Genomic DNA, 20,090 nt, shown 5'->3' with positions numbered 1-20,090 from the left:
ATTTGTTTATTAAATCTTATGTGGAATACAATTGTTATGTATTCACTCAACTCTTATTCAAAGCATTTCCTTTCACTATGGGTACATCGAGGAAACAGTTTATGCAGAGAATAATGAATCTGACCTTTCCCACTGCTATAGATCTAGCCATTCTTCAAAGTTTATTTACTAGTGTCACAACTAGGTTTACATTAACACTGCAATGAAGTCACTGTGAAAACCTCCTAGTCGCCACACTCCAGCACCTGTTTGAGTATATTGAGGGAAAATTTAGAATGGCCAATGCCATTGGTCTAACTAGCACATCTTTTGGACTGTGGGAACGGAGGAAACACATTCAGACACAGGGAGAATGTGCAAACTCCACACAGACAGTGACCCAAGCCAGGAATTGAACCCAGCTTCCAGGAGCTGTGAAGCCACCCATGCCATCCTTGGCTATATCACTTCTGAGCCACTGTTCACTCTGGTGTATTCTAGCTATTCTTCTGGGAAGTTGTCACATTGATTAATCCTGCAGTGTCAAATTAATGCGAAAAAAGAGAAGTTGCATTTATGTAGCATCTCTGATAGTGTAGTGACAGAACACCAATCAGCAAATTAATAACAACAAACAAAGAACAAAAACAGCCTGGCAAACAGGCCCTTCGGCCCAACGAGCCCGCGCCGCCATTTTAACACTACCAGTACCCCCCTCCACCCATGACCCTTATCTATTGTTTTATGGCCATCCACATTGAGGGAAACTAATTTAGGGACAATTTATTATTGCCAATCAGCCTAATAGCACATCTTTGGGGTGTGGGAGGAAACCGGAGCACCCGGAGAAAACCCACGCAAGCACAGGGAGAATGCACAAACTCCCACAGACACTGGCCCAAATCCATGTGTCTGCACAGCAAACAGTGATAGTTACTGAGCTGTCGTCTTGCCCAGCATCTGGCCCAATTTAAGCACACACTAACGACATGAAGCACTAGGCCAATCTCGAACAATCAAGAGCAGCCCAAGTACGACCCATCGTGTGTATGCCTCGCATTGGACAACAAGGCGGACCGAATGAAAAGAGAAAAAACATTATCATCATACCATATCCATTTACCTTACCAGGGACGCCCCAATGCTAACGAACCTTATTTAAAACAATCTCCTATATCCACCCATCTCCAACCCACTCATGTGCCTGTCTAAGTTACTCTTAAACAACTCTAGCATGCCTGCCTCCGCCACTTTACTTGGCGGAGCATTCCATACCCCCATTACCCTCTGTGTGGAAAACCTCCCTCTAATAACTGTGTTATACCTCTCCCCCCTCACCTTAAGCCCATGGCCCCTCGTACTGTGTGTCTCTATCATAGGAAATAGCTTACCTCTGTTTACTCTATCTATACCCTTCATAATCTTATATACCTTTATTAGATCCCCCCTCAGTCGCCGTCTTTCAAGGGAAAACAGCCCCAATTTGTTCAATCTTTCCTCATAACCTAGTCCTTCCATACCAGGCAACATCCTGGTAAACCTCCTCTGCACTCTCTCCAGAGTCTCCACGTCCTTCCGGTAGTAAGGCGACCAGAACTGGACGCAGTACTCTAAATGCGGCCTAACCAACGTTCTATACAACTGCAACATTAGACTCCAGCTCTTATATTCTATACCCCTTCCTATAAAGGCTAACTTACCATAGGCTTTCTTCAGAACCTTCTCCACTTGTACTGCCACCTTCAAAGACTTGTGCACTTGCACCCCCAGGTTTCGCTGCGATTCTATACTCCTTATGGGCTTACCCTTTATCATATAACTCCCCCCCTACATTATTCCAGCGAAAATGCATCACCTCACATTTATCCGGATTAAACTCCATTTGCCACATATCTGCCCAATATACCAGCCTATCAATATCTCGTTGTATTGCCAGACACTGCTCCTCACTGCCTGCCAATCCAGCCATCTTGGTGTCATCAGCAAATTTGCTGATCACATCACTTACTCCCTCTTCCAAATCATTTATATACACTACAAAGAGAAGAGGTCCCAGTACTGAGCCCTGCAGCACACCACTAGTGACAGACCTCCAGCTAGAAAAGGACCCCTCCCTGACTCTCTGTCTCCTCATTGCAAGCCAATTCTCAACCCATCCAGATACCTGGCCACGTATCCCATGAGCCTTAATCCTTTCTACCAACCTACCATGAGGGACTTTGTCAAACGCCTTACTGAAATCCATACAGACGACATCAACGGCTCGTCCTTTGTCGACTGTTTTTGTCTCCTCCTCAAAAAATTCTACCAGATTCGTAAGGCAAGACTTCCCCTTTACAAAGCCATGCTGTGTATCCTTAATCAGATCGCAACGCTCTAAGTGCTCATACATCCTATCCCTAAGAATCCTCTCCATCAACTTGCCTACCACTGATGTCAAACTCACCAGCCTATAGTTACCCGGGTTATCCCTCCTACCCTTTTTAAACAACGGTACCACATTTGCTATCCTCCAGTCCTTCCAGGCATTCTATAGGTATGTCAGGAACAGAAGGTTGGTCAGGGCAAGATTAGGGCCAGTTACAGACAGCAGAGGGAAGTTGTGTGTGGAACCGGAGGAGATTGGGGAAGCATTGAACCAATATTTCTCTTCGGTGTTCACGCAGGGGGACATGAATATAGCTGAGGAAGACACTGGGTTGCAGGGGTGTAAAATAGACAGTATTACGGTTGATAAGGGGGATGTGCTGGATATTCTTGAGGGGCTGAAAATAGATAAGTCCCCTGGTCCGGATGGGATCTACCCTAGGATTCTCTGGGAGGCTAGAGAGGTGATTGCAGAGCCTCTGGCTCTGATCTTCAGGTCGTCATTGGTCTCTGGTGTAGTCCCGGAGGATTGGAGGATAGCGAATGTTGTCCCATTGTTTAAGAAGGGGAACAGAGACTTTGCCAGGAATTATAGACCGGTGAGTCTTACTTCTGTTGTGGGCAAGGTTTTAGAAAAAATTATTAGGGATAGGATTTATAGTTATTTGGAGTGTAATGAATTGATTAGAAATAGTCAGCATGGTTTTGTAGCGGGTAGGTCGTGCCTTACTAACCTTATTGAGTTTTTTGAGAAGGTGACCAAAGAGGTGGATGGGGGCAAGGCAGTTGACGTGTTATATATGGATTTTAGTAAGGCGTTCGATAAGGTTCACCACGGTAGGCTTCTGCAGAAAATGCAGATGTATGGGATTGTGGGTAATCTAAGAAGTTGGATCAGGAATTGGCTATCAGATAGGAGACAGAGGGTGGTGGTTGATGGTAAATATTCATCATGGAGTTCGGTTACGAGTGGTGTGCCTCAGGGATCTGTTTTGGGGCCACTGTTGTTTGTAATCTTTATTAATGATCTGGATGAGGGTATAGTTGGGTGGATTAGTAAATTTGCTGATGACACCAAAGTCGGAGGTGTGGTAGACAGTGAGGAAGGGTGTCATAGTCTGCAGGGAGACTTAGATAGGTTGCAGAGCTGGGCCGAGAGGTGGCGGATGGAATTTAATGCGGAGAAGTGTGAGGTAATTCACTTTGGTAGGAGCAACAGATGTGTCGAGTATAGGGCTAACGGGAGGACTTTGAATAGTGTGGATGAACAGAGGGATCTAGGTGTATGTGTACATAGATCCCTGAAAGTTGGGAATCAAGTAGATAAGGTTGTTAAGAAGGCGTACGGTGTCTTGGCGTTTATTGGTAGGGGGATTGAATTTAGGAGTCGCAGCGTCATGTTGCAACTGTACACTACTCTGGTGCGGCCGCACTTGGAGTACTGTGTGCAGTTCTGGTCCCCACATTACAAGAAGGATGTGGAGGCTTTGGAGAGGGTGCAGAGGAGGTTTACTAGGATGTTGCCTGGTATGGTGGGGAGGTCCTATGAGGAGAGACTGAGGGATTTAGGGTTGTTTTCGTTGGAAAGAAGGCGGCTAAGAGGGGATCTTATTGAAACATATAAGATGATTAGAGGTTTAGATAGGGTGGATAGTGATAGCCTTTTTCCTCGGATGGAGAAAGCTAGCACGAGGGGGCATGGCTTTAAATTAAGGGGGGGTAGCTACAGGACGGATGTCAGGGGTAGGTTCTTTACCCAGCGGGTGGTGAGGGATTGGAATGCCCTGCCTGCTGCAGTTGTAAATGCGCCTAGTTTGGGGGCGTTTAAGAGATCTGTGGATAGGTTTATGGACGAAAAGGGATTGGTATAGGCTAGTGGGTCATTGTTTTTGTAACTGGTCGGCGCAACATCGTGGGCCGAAGGGCCTGTTCTGCACTGTAATGTTCTATGTTCTATGCTCCGGGACCTCACCTGTGTCCAAAGATGAGACTAAGATTTGCGTCAGAGGCCCAGCAATCTCATCTCTCGCCTCCCTAAGCAGCCTAGGATAAATGCTATCAGGCCCCGGAGATTTATCAATTTTAATGCTAAATAAAAGCCCTAACACTTCTTCCCTCATAATCGATAGATCCTTCAATTGGTCTACAGCTCCCTCGATGACCGTACCAGACATCAAGCCCCTCTCCTTCGTAAATACTGATGCCAAGTATTCATTCAGGATCTCCCCCATTCCCTCAGACTCTAAGCACAATTCCCCTCGTCTGTCCCTGAGAGGACCGATTTTACCCCTAGCCACCCTTTTGCTCCTAACATAAGAGTAAAACGCCTTTGAATTTTCCTCAATCCTACCTGCCAAAGCCGTTTCATGCCCCCCTTTTGCCCTCCTAACTCCCCTTTTGAGATCCCTCCTACTCTCCCTGTACTCCTCCAACGCTCTCTCCATTCCCAGCTGCTTAGACCTGACATACGCCTCTCGTTTCTTCCTAACCAGGTCTTCTATATCTCTAGTAATCTGCGGCTCTCTAATCCTACCTTTCCCATCCTTCCTCCTAACCGGCACATGCCTTTCCTGCACCCATTTCAGTTTTCCCTTGAAAGACTCCCACATGCCTAACGTGGGCTTGCCCTCCAACAGCCTATCCCAGTCTGTATCCCTAAGCTCCTGCCTAATCCGGCTGTAGCTAGCCTTCTCCCAATTTAGCACCCTCCCCTTAGGACAGCACTCATCTTTTTCCATTCGTATCCTAAAGTAGACAGAGTTGTGGTCACTAATAGCCACACGTTCACCTACCGCAACGTCGACCACCTGCACTAATGACTACTTATTTTCTCAGACAGGACAAATGTGGTAAATTATACCATCAGTAGACTACTTGTAAACTTTTAGGGATATTCTACTCAACTACAACCACTAAGTATTTGTCCATTTTTCTATAATAATGATTTTCTGTCCATCTGATAATCCCACGCATTTGTGTTCTCCCAGCCTTTCACAATCCTCACTATATTCACCACAGCTAATTTGATGTTATTCACAAATATATTTCTTCAATTCTCAAATCTAAATCACATATACTACAGCAACCAGAATAGCTAATATAGAACACCATCCACTTGCATCAATCCAGGCCAGAGAAAGCTTCTTTTTACAAATATTCTTGGCTTTATGCTCTCCTACCATCTCTTTATGCATGTGCTCACATTTCCATTGTTACACGCTCCATTGTCTTTGCCATCAGTCTAGAAGCCTTAACAAAAATATATTTTTAAATAAACAAAAAAAAAAGCTGAAAATATTCAGCAGCTCAGGTGAGTACTGAAGAGACAGCAAATTGTTTTAGGTTAACTTTTTGATTTATTGTAACATATATTGAGATAGTGAAAAGTATTGTTTTGTGTATATTATACAGACAAAACATGCCATTCATAGAGTACAATAGGGGAAGAGGAAAGAAAAGGGTGCAGAATATAATGTTGCAGTTACCATAGGATGAGGAGAAAGATAAGCTTAATGTGTGGTGGAACCATTCAAAAATCTGTTAGCAACAGGGAAGAAGCTTTTCTTAAGTTGGTTGGTTCATGTTCTCAGACTTTTGTACCTTTTTCCTGACAGAAGAAAACAGAAGAAAGTACATCTGAGGTGCATGGGGTCCTTGATTATGTTGTCTGCTTTCCCAAGGCAGCAGGAAGTGTAGATGGAGTCAATGGAAGGGAGGCTGATTTGTGTGATGGACTGGGCTGCGTTCACAACTTTTTGTAGTTTCTTGCGGTCTTGGTCACAGCAGGCACCATATCATGCTGTAATGCATCCTCCACTATCAACATTCTGCAGCACCATTGGCCAAAAGCTTAACTGGACTAGCCATATAAATACCATGTCTACAAGAACAGGTCAGCGGTTGGGAATTCTATGGTGAACAGAAGATTCAAGAGAATGGTTCCAGGGATGAGGAATTTCACTAGTGACTGGTTTCCTTGGCGAAGGGAAGATTGAAAGGAGATCTAATAGAGATATTCAAAATCATGAAGAGTAGATATGGAAAAATTGTTCCCACACATGCAGGAGGATGAAATGGTACGAGGTGAATTGCTGATTCAGAGAAATGGTGCAATCATGACAAGCTGAATGGTCTCCTCCTCCACAGGAGGAAACTGAAGCACCCAGAGGAAATCCATGCAGAGACGGGAAGAACATGTAAACTCCGCAGATAGTGACCCAAGCAAAGAATCAAACCCAGTTCCAAACCCAAACAACTTGCTGTCTCTTCAGTACTCACCTCAGCTGCTGAATATTTTCAGCTTTTTTTTGTTTATTTAAAAATATATTTTTGTTAAGGCTTCTGATGGCAAAGACAATGGAGCGTGTAATAATGGAAATGTGAGCACATGCACAAAGAGATGGTAGGAGAGCAAAAGCCACAAATATTTGTAAAATGAAGCTTTCTCTGGCCTGGATTGATGCAAGCGGATGGTGTTCTATATTAGCTATTCTGGTTGTTGTAGTATATGTCATCTCTGATGCATTTGCCATAATCTGCTATACAGGGCAGCACGGTGACAGTGGTTAGCACCAGGGAACTGAGTTTGATTCCTCGCTTGGGTCACTGTCTGCGGAGTTTACATGTTCTTCCCATCTCTGCATGGATTTCTCTGGGTGCTTCAGTTTCCTCCCACAGTCCAAAGATGCGCAGGTTAGGTGCAGTGGCCATGCTAAATTCTCCCTCAGTGTACCCCAAAAGGCGCCGGAGTGTGGCAAAAAGGGGATTTTCACAGTAACTTCATTGCACTGTTAATGTAAGCCTACTTGTGACACTAATAATAAATAAACTTTAATAACTTCCCTGTCATCATTCACCTCAGATAGATTTATGACTTAAATCAGATCAAACAGTCACACAGAGGAAACACTAGATGGCATTGTCACAGGATTTACAATATAATCTCGAGGGACCTCAATATTCAAATTGCAATGGCTGCGTGTATGAACTCCCAGACATATATATAACTTTGCACTTTTTAATCACATCTCTGCAGAATCATATCTTCTGACAGCTTACTCTCATTCCTCTCCAAGTGCAGACGTTCATCCACTATTTTATGGTTATTTTGTTTCCGATACCATTCAAATGTTACAACTAGTTAAAAACAGTTCCGATACTCCATGAAAACAATGTCAACTTTTTATTGCCCATGATACAAACACAATTTAAATGTTAGGCCTACTAAACTGACAGTGTTAAAAGCATGTTTTCCATACGTGGGAAATGCAAACTCAAGAGCCAATTGGCTTTCGGGCATACTATAAAACACTATTTGAGTTGTCAACATCAATTTTTGGTAACATAATAAATATACTGCTCAAATCTATTGCACAAGTGTTTCATAATGGAGTGAGGATTCAACCATAATTTTCTAATGGACAGGTAAAAACAGCACTGAGATAGCATGGCACAGAATGTATTTTAGGTAAATTTAGTAAAGCTACAACACAAGAACAAAGACAAGTACAGCATAAGAACAGGCCCTTTGGCTCTCCAAGCCCTAACCAAGCATGATATCTCTACCAGACTACAAGATAAACCTTCTGCCCTTATTCGGTCTGTATTCCCATATCATGTACCCATTCAGATGTCTCTTAAACATTCCTAACGTACCTGTTTCCACCACCTTCCCTGGCAGTGCATTGCAGGCACCCACTGTTTTCTGCGTAAAACACTTCTCCCGCACATCTCCCTTAAACGTTCCCCCTCTCACCTTGAACCTGTGCCCCCTTGAATAGACATTTCCACGCAAGGAAAAAACCTCTGACTATCCACCCTGTTTATGCCTCTCAATTTTGTAGACCTCTCTCAGGTCTCCTCTCAGCTTCCGTCTTTTCAGCGAAAACAATCCCCAGTTTATTCAACCTCTTCTCATAATCAACACCAGACAACGTCCTTGACATCACCTAAGACGGTGACCACGATTTAAAAAACTTTCTTAAAGGGACACTAACATTGCACAAGCAATCCCCCAATCAATTTTTCAGATCAAACCTTTACAGTCACGCCTCGGCCAGTCATGAATATGGGTGGATTCAATATCCATCAACAAGTAGGGCTCAACAGCATCATTACTGTCCAAGTCCTGAAGGACATAATTCCCCTACTGGGCCTGTGGCACATGGTGAATTAACAAGACAGAAAAACCTACTTAACCTTGCCATCACTGATCTACCTTTCACAGATACATCTGTTCAGGACAGAACAGGTAAGAATGACCACTGCACATCACATGTGGAGAGGAAGATCCATCTTCACATTGAAAACACCCTCAATCCCATGACAGTACCACCATGTCAAATGGAATACATTTTGAACACATCTAGCAGCTCAGAACTGGAAGCACAATGGATCATATACAGCAGCAGAATTGTGTTCAACCACAATTTATAACCTCATGGCCCAACCTACACCTCACTACAGTCAAGCCAGTCATTGACTCCAGTACAGCTGGAATAGAAGAAAGTGTTATCAGGCATACCTAAAAATAAGGTACCAACCTGGTAAAGCTACAACACAAGACAACATCCATGTCAAACAATAGAAACAGCATGAAGCAGATAACTATGCAATCCAACAACCAATTTTTCAGATCAAAGCTTTACAGTCATGCCCCAGCCTGCCACGAACGTGGGTGGATTTTTGAACTTCTAACAGGAAGAGGTGCCACAAACATCCGCAACCTTAATGACAGCAGATCACAGCACATCAGTGCAAAATACAAAGATTAAACACTTGCAACAACGTTCAGCCAAAAGTGCCAAGAGATGATCCATTTTGGCACCCTCAATCAAGAAGAAATAACTGAAGGCATCTAATACTGCAAAGATTACGGCCCTAACAATATCCAGGCCTTAGTACATGCGTCTTGCTGTATTGGTCAGGCTGCATTGCTGCTTCTATTCACAGGTGCTGTCCCACTACTGAAGAGCATGGGGGCTTTGACCTGGGCCAGTAGCACCAATCATATTCAAGAAACTCAACACCAGCAGCCTGCTTGATAGGCATCCCATCCACTACCTTAAACATTCACTTCCTCCATGTCAGACGCACAATGGTTGCAATGAGTACCGTCTACAAGATGTACATCAGTAACTTGTTAATGGTCCTTCAACAGCACCTTCCAAACCCATGACCTCTATCACCTAGCACAAGGTAAGCAGGTATAATGGAACACCAAGACCCTCCTCTAAGCCATATTGCACCAAACATACCAGAAATGTGTGGGTATACATATCAATAAAGGATTGACAGGATCACGTTACTCTTGACTTGGCAGTATATTGTCCTTCATTCAGTGTCACTGGATCAAAATCCCACCGCCTCCCTCATCCACTGACAACACATGGACTACGGGAGTTTATAAATATATAAATATATAAATCATTTATAAATATAGTAAAAAGCTGAGGCCCCGGACCTCTGAGAGTCACCGTATGTAACGTCCTGCCAATTTGAATATGTGCATTAATGGTCTGTGGGAGTTTGCGCATTCTCCCTGTGGTTGCGTGGGTTTCCTCCAGGCGCTCCGGTTTCCTCCCACACCCCAAAGATGTGCTCTTAGGCTAATCGGTTTTTACCAAATTGACACTATTTCTTCCCTGAATCTGACTGAGTAGGGTTCCATTCGTAGGCATGCAGGGTCGAATAGGTGTAGGGTGATGCGGCGGCGCGGGCTCATTGGGCCGAAGGGCCTGTTTCCCATGCTGGGTTGTTCTTTGTTTTCTTTGTACGGTGGTTCAAGGCAATTTACCATCGTTTTCTCTGATTGAGGAGTTATGATTGGGGTGATCATCAATTTATTAAACATAGTTCCAGCCTCAGTAGGTAGCACTGTTGACTCAGAAGGTTGTGGATTCAAGTCCCACACCAGAATTGAGCAGTTCCAGGCTGATACTCCACACAGGGGACTCGCTAGTTAGAGGCACAGACAGGCGTTTCTGTGGCCACAATCGAGACTCCAGGATGGTGTGTTGCCTCCCTGGGGCCAGGGTCAAGGACATCTCAGAGTGATTGCAAGACATTCTTAACAAGGATGGTGAGCAGCCAGAGGTCATTGTACATATTGGTACCAATGACATAGGTAGGAAAAGGGATGAGGTCGTGCAATGTGAACATAGAGAATTAGGCAGAAGGCTAATGTGCAGGACCTTAATGGTAGTAATTTCAGGACTATTACCGGTACCACGTGCTAGTAAGAGTACGAATAGGAGAATTAGGCAAATGAATGCCTGGCTTGAGCGCTGGTGCAGGGGGCAGATTTTGGGATCATTGGAATCTTTTCTGGGGAAGAGCTGATCTGTTCAAGAGGGATGGATTACATTTGAACTGGAGGGGGACCAACATCCTGGCGGAGAGATTTACTGGAGCCGCTCGGAAAGGTTTAAACTAGTTTGGCGGGGGGTGGGATCCAAAGCAGTAGGGAGACAGAAGAGAAGTTTGAGAACAGCATGGGAGTTAAAGAGAGCACATTAATTAGTAAAGGTAGCGTCGGTAATCCTAGTACCAGGCAGATCAGACAGAAGCAATACAAAAAGCAAGGGAAGTCCAGATTAAACACATTTATTTCAATGCAAGAGGCTTGACGGGCAAGGCAGATGAACTCAGGGCGTGGATGGGTATGTGGGACTGGGATATGGCTAAGGGAGGGACAAGACTGGCAGCTTAATGTTCCAGGGTACAGATGCTATAGCAAAGATAGAACAAAAGGTAAGAGAGGAGGGGGAATTGCAATTTTGATTAGGCAAAGCATCAAGGCTTCACTGAGAGGGGGTATATCCGAGGGTTCGGCCAATGGGTAGAATTGAGAAACAAGAAAGAGGAAATCACTTTGATAGGGTTGGACTATAGGCACCCAAATAGTCAGTGGGAAATGAGGACCAAATATGTAAGGAGATTACAAACAGCACCATGAAAAATAGGGAAGTAATGGTTCGAGATTTTAATTTTCCCAACAATGACTGGGACAGCCACAGTATTAGAGAGTTGGATGAAGAGAAATTTGTTCAGTGAATTTGGGAGGAATTTCTCATTCAGTATGTGGATTGCCCAACTAGAAAGGGGGCAAAACTTGACCTCCTCTTGGGAAATAAGGAAGGGCAGGTGACAGAAATGTTAGTGAGGGATCACTTTGGGACTAGTGACCATAATTCTATTAGTTTTAAGATTGCTCTTGGGAATGATACGTCTATCCCTAAAGTTAATATTCTAAATTGGGGCAAGGCCAATTCTGATGGTATCAGGCAGGAACTTTCAAAAGTTAATTGGGGGAGTCTGTGGGAAGGTAAAGGGATGTCTGGTAAGTGGCATGCTTTCAAAAGTGTGTCAACCAGGGTTCAGGGTAAACACATTCCTCTTAGAGTGAAGGGCTAGGCTGGCAGAAGTCAGGAACCCTGCAGGACTCGGGATATTGAGGCCCTGGTCAAGAAGAAAGAGGCACATGACATGCATACGCAGCTGGGATCAAGTGAATCTCCTGGAGTATAGGGGGTGTAGGAGTAGAGTTAAGAGAGAAATCAGGAGGGCAAAAAGGGGACACGAAATCGTTTTGGAAGATAAGGCATCCAAAGAGCTTCTACAAATATACAAAAGGGCAAAACAGTAACAAGGGAGAGAGCAGGGGCTCTTAAGGGTCAACAAGGTAATCTATGTGCGGATCCACAAGAGATGGATGAAATCCTAAATGAATATTTCTCATCAGTATTTACTGTTGAGAAAAGCATGGATGTTAGGGAACTTGTGGAATTAAATAGTGATGTCTTGAGGAGTGTACATATCGTAGAGGAGGTGGTGCTGGAAGTCTTAAAGCGCATCAAGGTAGATAAATCTGCGGGACCTGACGAGGTATATCCCAGGACGTTGTGGGAGGCTAGGAAGGAAATTGCAGGTCCCTTAGCTGAGATATTTGAACTATCGATAGTCACAGGTGAGGTGCCTGAAGGCTGGAGAGTGGCAAATGTTGTGCCTTTGTTTAAAAAGGGCTGCAAGGAAAATCCTGGGAACTACAAGCCAGTGAGCCTCACAACTGTGGTGGGTAAATTGTTGGAAGGTATTTTGAGACACAAGATCTACAGGCATTTAGAGACGCAAGTACTGATTAGGGGCAGACAGCATGGCTTTGCGAGTGGAAAATCATATCTCACAAATTTAATTGAGTTTTTTTTGAAGGGGTAACCAAGAAGGTAGATGAGGGCAGTGCAGCTGATGTTGTCTACACTGACTTTAACAAGGTCTTTAACAAAGTATCGCATGGTAGGTTGTTGCATAACGTTAAATCTCAAGGGATCCAGGGTGAGGTATCTAAATGGATACAAAATTGGCTTCTTGACAGAAGCCAGAGGGTGGCTTTAGAGAGTAGTTTCTCAAACTGGAGGCCTGTGACCACCGGTGTGCCTCAAGGATCAGTGCTGGGCCCATTGTTATTTGTCATTTATATTAATGATTTGGATGAGAATATAGGGGGCATAGTTAATAAGTTTGCAGATGACACCAAGATTGGTGGCACTGTGGACAGTGAGGAAGGTATCTCCAATTGCAGCCAGACTTTGATCAATTGGGTCAGTGGGCTGACAAATGGCAGATGGAAGTTAATTTAGACAAATGCGAGGCAATGCATTTTGGTAGATTGAATAGGGCAGGACTTAGTTAATGGTAGGTCATTGGGTAGAGTTACAGAACAAAGTTACAGAACAAAGACTAGGCTGATACCGGAGTTGAGGGGATTGAGCTATGAGGAGAGGCTGAATAAACTAGGCTTGTACTCGTTAGAGTTTAGAAGAATGAGGGGAGATCTCATTGAGACGTATAAGATGATGAATGGGATGGATAGGATAGAGGTGGAGAGACTCTTCCCGCTCAAAAAAGACAGTAGGACTAGGGGGCACAGCCTCAAGATAAAGGGGAGGCGGTTTAGAACGGAGTTGAGGAGGAACTTCTTCACTCAAAGGGTGGTGAATCTCTGGAATTCTCTGCCCGTTGAAGTGGTGGAGGCTGCCTCGCTAAATATTTTTAAGAAGCGGGTTGATGGGTTCTTGATGAGAGGGGATTAAGGGTTATGGGGAGAGGGCGGGAAAGTGGAACTGAGCCATGACAGATCAGCCATGATCTTATTGAATGGCGGGGCAGACTCGAAGGGCTAGATGGCCTACTCCTGCTCCTATTTCTTATGTTCTTATGACATCTCAGGATATATGTTCATAGCTCCTTGAAAGTAGAGTCACAGGTGGACAGGGTGGTGGTGAAGGCATTCAGCATGCTTGTTGGGATGTCTTGTCAAAGTTGTACAAGACATCGGTAAGGCCACACTTAGGAGACTGTGTGCAATTCTAGTCAACCTATTATAGAAAGGATATTATTAAACTAGAAAGAGTGCAGAAAAGATTTACTAGGATGCTACCAGGATTTGATGGATTGAGTTATAAGGAGAGGCTGAATAGGCTGGGGCTTTTTTCTTTGGAGGTTAGGAGGCTGAGGGGTGACCTTATAGAAGTCTAAAAAATAATGAGGGGCATAGACAAGGTAGATAGTCAATATCTTTTCCCAAAGGTAGGGGAGTCTAAAACTAGAGGGCATAGGTTTAAGGTGAGATGGGAGAGATACGAAAGAGTCCAGACGGGCAATTTCTTTTTCAGAGGGTGGTGAGTGTCTGGAACAAGCTGCCGAGGTAGTATTAGATGCAGGTACAATTTTATCTTTTAAAAAGCATTTAGATCATTACATGGGTACAGTGGGCATAGAGGGATACGAACCAAATGCAGGCAACTGGGATTAGTTTATGGGTTTTTAAAACAAAAGGGCGCATGGACAAGTTGGGCCAAAGGACTTGTTTCCATGCTGTAAACCTCTATGACAGCAGTGGAGGAGTGCTGCAATGAAATAGGTACCATATTTTGAATGAGATATTAAAAGATGGTCTCATTTGAGCTCTCAGGTATGTGTAAACAATTGTGAGTATGCTGAGAACAGGGAAGATAGGCCCAGTGTCCTGGAGAATATTTAACACCACATTAATAAAAACTATGTGGCTGGTTATCATAGTCCTGTAATGTGACAATTTGCTATGTGCAAATTGGCTGCCTCATTTCCTATTTTATAACAATGATTACATATCAAAAGTAATACATTGGTTGAAAAGTTTTTTTGGGATATGCAGTCATGAAAGGTGCTATATAAATGTAGACTTTTCTTTCAAAGTGACTGAGGAGACCACATAAGAACGCAGTGCAAAGATTTGTTAAACAGGATCTATACCCACGGAATATATGCAGGAAATTCCAGGCCACATCTTCCAGTAAATTCCACAATACAATAGATTTGACTAAAAACTGGACTTAACTACCCAGTTCTAATTATTCCAGACTATTTATTTCTTTAGTGATTTGAATGAAAATCTATATTTGTTGAGGAAACAGGACAAGTGGGTGAGTGAGTTATCAGATTTCAGTTATCCCAAATACTCCAGACGACCACTCACTGCCGCAGCTCTGTCTCTGCTTTAAAATCTGCAGCAAGTGTCGGAACCTGAACACGCTGCGCCCACGTAAATGTATGTATTCTGCCATTGAGACGGGAGACCGATCCGGCCTGAGATCAGCGGTAGTGTGCACCATGTGGAACTATACCTGCTCTGGTCTGTGTTCCTCACTCCAATTCAGTCTCAACGTCTCCACGCCTCAACCAGGACCGCGCCATCAGGCAGCACCGCACATGCGCACGGTGTTACATGGCGCGCTCAATGACGTGAAGCAAAGCGTTGCTGAAATTGACACTCCCAGAACAGCGCCAGAAATACAAGTTTGCAGCAACACTTGAATGACACTTCAGATTCCGTTTCTTTGTATAATATCGAGAATTGTAGTGTATGTATGTTTTCCGAAACTTTACTCAGACTTGTCATTTCAGTATTTTTAATTTGTTCTCACCTGCGATCACTGTTAGTTCTTGTCGTATATTTTCACAGCAGCAATAAGGAAGCCTGAGAACTTGAATCGGTAAATGGGTTAGGTGAGTCACAAAATAACATTTTCAGCTGAGTCAAATGTGATGTAATATCAGGAATTGCTTCAACCTCAGATAGTTAATTACCAGGGATACTAAATAAATGGCGAGGCTACTAGGATGGTCAACTCCCATGGAAAAATAAGGAACTCTGGGTATGGAATTCTCCTCTAACTGGAATCTTGCTATGAGGATGCACATACTGTACATGCAATAATACAAAAAAAAATCGAAAATGTGGGACAAAGGGCATCCTAACAGCATATAATCCGCATAGCACAACTGCCTCAAATATTTCTTCTTCTAAAGAGTTATATTGGACTCAAAACATTAACTGTTTCCCTCATCACAGATGCTGTCAGACCTGCTGAGTTTTTCCTGTATCTTGACTAGATAGATTCAACAATTGCCCCTGAATCCTGACTCATCAGCATGGTGGAATCACTGATCAGAAACTGAACTGTACCAGCCATATAATTACTGTGGCTAGAAGAACAGGTAAATGGCTAGGAAATCTGCAGTGAGTAGTCAGCTCCTGACTTCTAAAAGCATATCCACCATTAACAAGGCACAGGTCAGGAGTGATATAATACTCTCCACTTGCCTGAGCGAGTGTAATTCCAACAGCTCTCAAGCAGTTCACACCAAGCAGGATAATGCAACACCTCATCCACAACCTTAAACATTTACTCCCTTCCCTACTGTGGCAACAAGATTTTCTACAAAATGCACTGTAGCACTTCACCAGGGTTCTTTTAATTCACCTCCCAAACTCTCAATCACCTAGAAATACAAGAGCAGCAGATGCAAGGGAACATCACCACCTTCAAGTTCGCCTTCAATCCATGCATCATCTTGATTGGAAATATATCATCACTCCTTCCTTGTTGCCAGTCAAAAACCTGGAATTCCCTTCACATTACTGACATCACATGGACTGCAGCAGTTCAAGAAGATAGCTCACAGACGCGCCATCAACAGGTCCAGACAGCGGGCGATCGACGTGACCGTCCATCCCGACTGTCTGCCCCTCTACCGCGGCTACGTTCGCAGCCGGGTGTCCCTGGAAAGGGAGCACGCGGTGTCCGCGGGCACAGTCAAGGCTTTCCATGCCCATTGGGCACCGCAGGGGCTGAGGTGCATTATAGACCCCGACAATCACATTTTGATTTGACGTGTCTTAAGTTTCCTCTGTACTTTTTGTTTCTGTTTGGGCCGTTCCGCCTCCTTTTGGGGAGCTGCCCCCTTTTTCTTTGTCTGAATGTAATTTAAGTTTGTTTACTTGGTTCGACCCGAAAGACCGAATGCGGGCTGTGTGTATAAAAGGTGTTGCTTGGTGTCTGAAGGAATGGTTCAGTTGTTTGGAATGATGGGGGATTTTGAGAAAAAAGAAGATTGCCCATTATAATTGGGAAGATCATGGTGAGCTATCAGTGTTAGCCTTGCTAGTTTATAAGTTCAAAAGATATAGGAGCAGAATTACGCCATTCAGCCCATCGAGTCCACTTCGCCATTCAATCATGGCTGAAATGCTCCTCGACCCCATTTTCCTATCTTCTCCCCATAACCTTTCAACCTATTACCAATTAAAAATCTGTCGAACTCCTCAAGTTTACTCACTGTCTCAGCATCCACTGCACTTTTGGGTAGCGAATTCCACAGATTCACAACCCTTTGGGAGAAGTAGTTTCTCCTCAACTCTGTTTCAAATTTGCTACTACCCCTTACCCTAAGACTATGACCTCTTGTCCTAGAATGCCCACCTGCAGAAGTATCTGCTTTACGTCTACTTTACCTATACCTTTTATCATCTTGAATATCTCAATTTGAGCTCCCCTCATTCTTAATTCCAGAGTATAGGCCTAAACTGTTCAATCTCTCTTCATACGACATAGTGATGCTTACATCCTGTGGACAAATAAAAAAAGTAATCTGAGATTTTGATACGAGCTGTTTTACTACTGTGGAAGGCAAAACTTGATTGTTGGGATTCAGGCATTAAGGTCCAGGGAAAAAATGGTCGGGGATTTGAAAGACAACATTTAAAAACTTTTGAAAAGAAACAGGAGATTAGAGATGATGAGTTAGTTTGAAAGATCAAGGAATGGTGTAAATCTTCTTGAGAAGAGTGATGATGGTAACAGATGTGAAGGAGAGTACAGCAGCTGAAGAGAGAGACAAGTTAACAACGCCAGCTAACATCGGAGTCTGGAATGAAAGTTGGATGTTTGGCAGTTTATTTGGAATAGAGTAAGAGCACCTGGAGATGGGTCTTGTTGAGCTCAGAGGGCATAAGGAAAGATGGGGAGAAACTAATGAAAGATGCATGTTTAAGCTAAGACATGGGCAGGACTTTAGAGAAGGTTTATCCCAACAGTCTGGGGAAGGGAGGAAAACAACACTGGCAACTAACCAAATAATCTCAATCATGAGAAGAAATTCATGAGCTCTTGCACTTGAAGGTGATGGTAGAAGTGACAAGGGATGGGTTTTAAGAAGATTGTTTACAATAGATGAAAGAAGCTGGGAATTATCTTTGTGTTCTAGAATTATACTGCAATAGTGAACTGTTTGTCCAGATTAGAGTGGAGGTAGATTTAATCGTAGCCTTCAAAATAGAATTGGATAAGCGTCTAAAAATAAAAATTCTGCTGGGCAAGGATAACGAAAGGGGACTTGCTGCTTTTGCAGGTAGCCAGATTAGAAAAGGCAGACCAGATTGCTCCTTCTATACTATAACCATCTATGACAGCAGGACCACATCGAACTTTGAGATTCAGCCAGATTTTTTTTAAATAGCGAAACTAGGTATCCGCTAAATGATTTCAAGCCTGCGCCTCTTGGAATCAAGGCAAGTGCAAGGTGGTCCACTTTGGTAGGAATAATGGTAGGAAGGATTATTACTTATGTGGCGAAAAACTGCAGCCGGCGACGGTGCAGAGGGACCTTGGGGTCCTTGTGCATGAGTCGCAAAAACCCAGCTTGCAGGTGCAGCAGGTGGTCAGGAAGGCGAATGGGATGCTGGCCTTCATAGCGAGGGGGATTGAATATAAAAGTAGGGAGGTCTTGCTGCGGCTGTATAGGGCATTGGTGAGGCCGCAGCTGGAGTACTGTGTGCAGTTTTGGGCGCCGTACTTACGCAAGGATATTTTGGCCTTGGAGGGAGTGCAGAGGAGGTTTACTAGGCTGATGCCGGAGTTGAGGGGGTTGAGCTATGAGGAGAGGCTGAATAAACTAGGCTTGTACTCGTTAGAGTTTAGAAGTATGAGACGTATAAGATGATGAATGGGATGGATAGGATAGAGGTGGAGAGACTCTTCCCGCTCAGAAAGGATAGTAGGACTAGGGGGCACAGCCTCAAGATAAAAGGGGGGGCGGTTTAGAACGGAGTTGAGGAGGAACTTCTTCACTCAAAGGGTGGTGAATCTCTGGAATTCTCTGCCCGTTGAGGTGGTGGAGGCTGCTTCGCTAAATATTTTTAAGACGCGGGTTGATGGGTTTTTGATAAGAGAGGGGATTAAGGGTTATGGGGAGAGGGCGGGAATGTGGAACTGAGCCACGACAGATCAGCCATGATCTTATTGAATGGCGGGGCAGGCTTGAAGGGCTAGATGGCCTACTCCCGCTCCTATTTCTTATGTTCTTAATAATGAGAATGAGAAAGTGTAATTTTTTAATGATGTGAAGATGTCGATGTTAGACAGGGGTGGACAAAATGAAAGGTCGCACGACACCAGGTTATATCTGACCTGGTATATTTGAAATCACAAGCTTTCAGAGCGCTGCCCCTTCGTCTAATGAAGAGGGGTGTGCAAGCACCGAATATATAGGCAGAGTAACAATAGCCCAACACTCTCAGGTAATCAAGAATGTCAAATGATAAGTACAGACAGTGTATGCCAGCTGAATAACAAGTCTTTACAGATAATCACAAGTGCAAATAGATAAATGCAAGCAGTTAAGCATAAGCAGTATTCATAAAGTGTAAAGTGCAGCAAGTGAATGGATGACCTAACATTCGTTGAGGCTGTTGCAATCCATGATTCCGGTAGCATTGATTTCAGCAGGTGAATAGTCACAAAGATTGCATCCATCACCTGAATGTGCTTGTGCATGGGGACTTATGAAATCCTGTAGAGGTCACCTGTGGAGCACAGGAAAGAGCAACTGGCGTAAAATCTGAGCACCACAATTACATTCAGCGACACTTGCAGTGGACACCCTCCAAGTCCCCTTGGGACTAAATCTTGCAAAAGATGGCAAATTTCACCAACTTGACATCCATAGTCTTTGGTGACATTGGTTCTCGGACATCGGTAAGTATGTTAAATGCGGTCTGTAGACTCTGAATCTGGCAAGAAGCCTCCAAGTGATGGCTCTCAGATTCATCCTCTTTGAGTAGGCCCTGCCACCTTTCCTTTTCACTGTTCTGCTCCGACCTTTGTTGAGCCAGGCACCACTGTTGACTTCTTACCTCCTGCCTATAAGCAAAAATAATGACCAGGCTCCAAGTTTCTGAGGTTTTCCTCACTCCAGTATCAAAAACAGAGACTTGACAATTAGCATTTGTCCCCTAAGGACCACTTTGACATTCACCATCTGAAGTTGCCAGTCAAAGCCCACTGACTCATATCCTGGCCACAACATTGATGCCCAGTCCTTGCTTTGCATTCTGGTTTGGCACAATCTCACACCACCTTTGGCCC

At 44.0% G+C, this 20,090-nt stretch overlaps 2 protein-coding genes across 4 annotated transcripts in view; one reads left to right on the top strand and one right to left on the bottom strand.

Annotated features, from left to right (window-relative positions):
• The window catches only part of ipo11 (importin 11), a 593,411-nt gene extending 578,302 nt beyond the window's left edge, over positions 1-15,109 (bottom strand). For both annotated transcript variants that reach the window (XM_080186460.1, XM_080186476.1), the window contains exon 1: positions 15,009-15,109. The gene's annotated coding sequence lies outside the window, so the exon portion shown is untranslated. The remainder of the gene's footprint in view (positions 1-15,008) is intronic.
• An 83-nt stretch (positions 15,110-15,192) lies between these two features.
• The window catches only part of dimt1l (DIM1 dimethyladenosine transferase 1-like (S. cerevisiae)), a 41,540-nt gene continuing 36,642 nt past the window's right edge, over positions 15,193-20,090 (top strand). For both annotated transcript variants that reach the window (XM_080198079.1, XM_080198069.1), the window contains exon 1: positions 15,193-15,390. The gene's annotated coding sequence lies outside the window, so the exon portion shown is untranslated. The remainder of the gene's footprint in view (positions 15,391-20,090) is intronic.

Source organism: Carcharhinus amblyrhynchos, chromosome 1 (assembly GCF_965287045.1).
Source record: "Carcharhinus amblyrhynchos chromosome 1, sCarAmb.v2.hapA, whole genome shotgun sequence".
NCBI classification, from domain to species: Eukaryota; Metazoa; Chordata; class Chondrichthyes; order Carcharhiniformes; family Carcharhinidae; genus Carcharhinus; species Carcharhinus amblyrhynchos.
This window is presented reverse-complemented; position numbering and strand designations above follow the sequence as displayed.